Here is a 6,000-nt window from a genome sequence, read left to right on the forward strand (position 1 = left end):
TCCCACTCCTGGGTATATATCTGGAAAAAATGAAAACACTAATTCAAAAAGATACATGCATCCCAATGTTCATTGCAGCACTGTTTACAATAGCCAAGACATGGAAACAATCCAAGTGCCCATCATCAGAAGATTGGCTTAAGAAGATGTTGTACATATACGTACATACACACAATGGAATACAGCCATAAAAAAGAATGAAATAATGCCATTTGCAGCAATGTGGATGGACCTAGAGAATATCATACTAAGTGAAGTAAGTCAGAGATAGACAAATAGTGTATTACATCACTTATACGTGAAATCTAAAAAATGAATGTGTATAGCAAAACAGTATCATAAAGAAAACAAACTACTGGTTACTAGTGGGGAGAGAGAAAGGGGAAAGCACATGATAGGAGTATGGGATTAAAAGATACAAACTACTATATATAAAATAGATAAGCAACAGGGATATATTGTACAGCAGAGGGAACTATAGCCATTATTTTGCAATAACTTTTAATGGAGTATAATCTATTAAAATACTGAACCACTATGCTGTACGCCTGAAACTAATATAATATTGTAACTCAAATACAATTTTAAAAAAGAATCTGTCACTAAAAAAATTAGAAGATATAGAGTCGTCCCTTGGTATCCATGGGGGATTGGTCCCAGAATCTCCCAGGATACCAAAACCTGAGGATGCTCAAATCCCTTATATAAAATGGTACAGTATTTGCATATAACTTACACATATGCTCCCATATACTTTAAATCATCTCTACATTACTTATAATACCTAATACAATGTAAATGCTACATGAATAGCTGTAAATACAATGTAAATAGTGACTGGTGTGTGGCTAATTCAACTTTTGCTTTTTGGAATTTCCTGAAAAAAATATTTTTTGATTTGAGGTTGGTTCAATTCACAGATATGAAGGGCTGACCCTCATGTTTTGTGTTTTTTTTTTATCTCCTCCCCAGTTTCGTCTGCTTTGCTCTGAATGCATAACCTTGAAGTCCTTTTGAAGATATTAAATTTCAAAACTGTAAAAACATCGAGAATCCTAGTGATGCTTAGGTCAGAGCACAAAAGTGTACATTAAATCACAGTGTAAAACAAAAAGTATTCTGATTATCAAAGTAAAGATGTTCATGTGGAAAAACTAGAAAATAAAAGTCAAGGAATAAATTTTAAAATTCCCTGTAATTCTCTAACCAGAATTAATCAAGCCTACATTCCTTTTTTTTGGCCGTGCCACATGGTTTGAGGGATCCTAGTTCCCCAACCTTGACCAGGGATCGAACCCAGGCCCTTGGCAGTGAAAGCGTGGAGTCCTAACCACTAGACCACCAAGGAATTCCCCTAACATTCCTTACCGTCCTTTTCCTGAGAGTATCTTTATATGGTTGAGATGTGTGTATGTGTTTAGATCCTAACTTTTCCCCCTTCGACATTAGAACATGCTAATAAAAGTGCCTGGTGAGCAGTTTGGTTGGCTACTTCATCAATTCTATGGATAAATAGCCATTTGGTTAACTGCACACTTAAGCATTTAGATTATATACAGTTCCTGGTGTTTAAAAATAATGCCACTTAATACATCCATACATAGAGAGGGTATTCCCCTCCCTCGTCCTTGTGTTTTAAGGCTTGTTGTGGAACATGCTCAGGAGTGGGTGTTTTCCATGAACCTCCAGGTACTTCATCCCTGAGGCAGAGCCAGAGCTGGGCAAATCATTGTGCACACCTTGGCTCTAACACCTTACCAGCTAAGAGATCACTGAGCCTCAGTGTTGCCATTTGCAAAATGGGGCTAATCATACCTATTCATGGGGTAATAGAACAACTGTGAGCACTGAATGGGAAAATGTATGTGTGTGGGGGGGGGGGGATTAGCATATCTCATGCAAGTAGCTTCATTTGTTGACCACTTTCTGTGATAATCTGATTAATCTTTAAAGCAGTGCTGATATGATACATGTTCAATAAATGTTTAAATTGAAGGGAAAAATACACCCTTGGAATGCTAGATACAATATGAAAATGACACGTAGAGGAAGTGAGGACTCTTTCCCAACACTTATGAACATAGCAACTTCTGAACATAGCAACACTTTGTCTGCTAGACAAAGTACACAGGTTATTTTTGTTATTTTTTTGTCAGTGGTAACTTTTTTTTGTCACACAGTTTCTGAAATAAAAAATGCATTGGGTCCAGTTACACTAGACTCCTTATGAGGTAGGTCCAATAAAAAAAAAAAAAACACTTTTACAACTCTAGTGAAACTGGACATTTGTTTTTGGTGCAGGTCTATCTTGACCTGCTGGCACCAGTTAGGAACCGGTATTTGGGCTTGGTATTTACATGGGGTTGTGTCCTCTCCCAAAAGGAACTCTGTGGACCTTTTTCCCTTTATGGTTAAAGTAAGCCGCTATTTGCCATTTCCGCCTTAAAACTTTAAAAAAAAATGCTCCCAGTCGTTTGAGCCAGCATCATGATACACTTTGAGTGACAAAGCCCCACTCCAGGAATTAGAGTGTATATGTGAGGATTCTTTTGGTTGTACATGACAGAAAACCAAATCTGAGAAGTCAAGAAGAACTGGATAAGTCAGACCTACCTTCCCCAGGCTCCCTTGCAGCTATGTGTGGCCATAAATTTAATGGGACATCATAAATAGTGTCACGTGGCAGCTTCTGGGAACTTTCCTTAGGAGAAACCTGCCCTGTGTCCCTTTTCTTCCTTGTCCTGTCCTCTAACTGCTTGGAATGCATGGGTGACAACTGAGCCATGACAACAAGTGTTTCTTGTGCAGAAACACTGTGTAAGATTTTGCTATTATTTTTGTTGTTGTTATTACTCCACCCTAATCCTAATGACATAATCTTTTGGGCTTTCAGAATCATTTGCCTGGAATTTAGCTTGATCATCTCATCTTTGTTACCTACCAGGGCAGCTTAATAAGTGTTGGCAACAGTCATAGAAATGCTAACAACTCCTGTCATGCATCTAGCACTGGCTGAGTAGCTGTGTGTCAGGCACAGTGCTTGGTGATGAGGAACCAGCAGTGAGTAAGACGTGACCTCATGGTTTATAAGGTTGATGATGCTTATGCTGATAAGAGTGGGAGAAGTAACCGTGATACACTGTTGATAGGAGTGTGAGTCTGTACCATTTTTTTGGGAGGGCATTTTGGCACGGTCAACATTAAATATACACATGCCTACTTTAAAACTGCAGTAACTGGGACTTCACTGGTGGCGCAGTGAATAAGACTCCACACTCCCAGTGCAGGGGACCGGGGTTCGATCCCTGGTCAGGGAACTAGATCCCACATGTATGCCGCAACTAAGAGTTCCCATGCCACAACTAAGGGGCCCACGTGCCACAACTAAGGAGCTAGTGAGTCACATCTAAGGAGCCTGCCTGCCACAACTGAGACCTGGTGCAACTAAATACATAAATCAATATTTAAAAAGAAAAAAAGAAAAAAAAACTACAGTAATCAAGACAGTATGGTATTACTTTAAGGAGAGACAAAAATAAAGAACAGAATAGAGTCCAGAAATAGAACCACATACATTTATCACTTTGGCGTAAAAGAGACCACACACACACATACCTACATATGTATCTTTGACACATCTGTATTGACAAAATAATTTTTGACAAGCATGCTAAAGCAATCCAGCAGGAAAGGAAAGTCTCTTCAACAAATGGTGCTGCAACACCTGGGTATCCCTATGGGGAAACAAATGAACTCCAACTCCTACCTCACACATATGCAAAATTTGGGGTGGATCATAGACCTAAATTTAAGAGCTACAACGATAAATCTTCTAGAGGAAAAACATAAGAGAAAAATCTTTGAGACTTATGATGTAAATATTTCTTAGGACAAAAAGGCACAAATCTTAAAACAAAAAAAAAAAATTGATAAATTGAACCACATCAAAATTAAGAGCTTCTGCTTTCTAAAAGGACATGATTAGGAAATTAAAAGACAAGCCACATACTGGGAGAAAACATTTTCAGAACATAAATCTCATAAAAGTCTTGTAACAAGAGTATATAAAGAACTTCAAAAGTCAGTAAGACAAACAACCCAATTAAAAAACAGAGGTGGGATGAATTGGGAGATTGGGATTGACATATATACACTATTATGTATAAAATAGATAACTAATGAGAACCTATTGTATAGCACAGGGAACTCTACTTGGTGCTCTGTGGAGACATAAATGGGAAGGAAATCCAAAAATGAGGGGATATATGTATACATATGGCTGATTCACTTTGCTGTGCAGCAGAAACTGACACAGAAGTATAAAGCAAATATACGCCAATAAAAAAAAATTTTTGTTTTTAAATGGGAAAGACTTGAACAGACACTTCACAAAAGAAGATATACAAATGGCCAATGAGCACATGGGAAGTTGCCCAACATCATCAGTGACTGAAAGGAATGCGAATTAAAAGCACTGAGATGTCACTAGAGTGACTAAACTGAAGAAGATTGACAATACCAAACGCTGAAGGCGTGGAACAACCAAAATCTTGGGGGTGATGCAATCACTTTGGAAGACTGGTGGCTTCTTACAAAGTCAAACATACATCTACTTAGTGACCCAGTAATTCCGCTTCTAGCTAGGTGTTTCCCTAAGAAAAATAAAAACACATGTCCACAGAGGCCTTGTCTGCGAAGGCTCTGTTTGGGAACCCCTCTCTGCGCTGTGGTCTGGAATCTCTCACGAGGCAGAAAGCTGGGGCCATCCTAGGGCTCCCTTCATTTGGTCCCCATCTCTCAGGGAACACTGTCTTGTGTTGACTGTTGTCCGTTGTCTGAAAAATATTGTTTCCTGTGTTTTTTCCACGCAGGTTTTAGTTTTTTAAGGTGATTGCATAAATCCAGTGCCTGTTACTCCATCATAGCCTGGAGCAAAATTTTCCTGTTCCATGTCTTCATAGGGCTGTGTGCTACACTGTTATATTCATCTGTCAAAAATTATAGAACTGTCCACTTAGGATTTGTGTATTTCACTGTAAGTAAATTATAACTCAACAGACTTTACTGGGGTTGGGGAGGGAATACATGTATCCCTTGATCCAGAAATTTCACCTCTAGGAATTTATCCTAGAACGTTTTCCCACTTGTGAAAGATGTGTTTGTGTATATATATATATATATATGAAATAAAATTTATATTTTAAGGCAGGACAAGAAAAAATTAAAGATAAAATTCTCTCTCTGTGTTTGTTTGGGCCGCCTTCTCCCCTCCCTAATGTGCAGTGTGCATCTACATTACATTAACCAGAGCGCCTCAAAGATGGGAGTCCCTGCTCAACCATAAACATAGTTATTTTTTTCTTTCTTCGGATGCTAGCAGTGTAAATTTTTAAAAGAATAATGTTCTTTCCCAGCTCTGTAGGGGTCATGATGACTTGCTTCTCGCTTTGTACGTGCTTACCTGGACTATGTAACCTTGGTGAACTTTATGTAAAGTATCAGTATGTCATTTTCATGTACGATCTTTTGTCTCAGAAATGTATATGACTATGCCTTCAACTTCTTTTTTTTTTTTTTTAATTTATTTATTTTTTATATTATTTTTGGCTGTGTTGGGTCTTTCGTTTCTGTGCGAGGGCTTTCTCTAGTTGCGGCAAGCGGGGGCCACTCTTCATCGTGGTGCGTGGGCCTCTCACTATCGCGGCCTCTCTTGTTGTGGAGCACGGGCTCCAGACGCGCAGGCTCAGTAGTTGTGGCTCACGGGCCTAGTTGCTCCGCGGCATGTGGGATCTTCCCAGACCAGGGCTCGAACCCGTGTCCCCTGCATTGGCAGGCAGATTCTCAACCACTGTGCCACCAGGGAAGCCCGCCTTCAACTTCTAATAGGCATTCTCAGAGCTTTCTGAGAATCTGCTTCCCGAGTTATAATCCTCAGTTTGGCTTGAATAAAATGCCCTTTGTTTCTTCTTAACTTGACAGTTAATTGAATTTTCGTTGACA

This window comes from Balaenoptera musculus, chromosome 19, assembly GCF_009873245.2.
Source record: "Balaenoptera musculus isolate JJ_BM4_2016_0621 chromosome 19, mBalMus1.pri.v3, whole genome shotgun sequence".
NCBI lineage: Eukaryota > Metazoa > Chordata > Mammalia > Artiodactyla > Balaenopteridae > Balaenoptera > Balaenoptera musculus.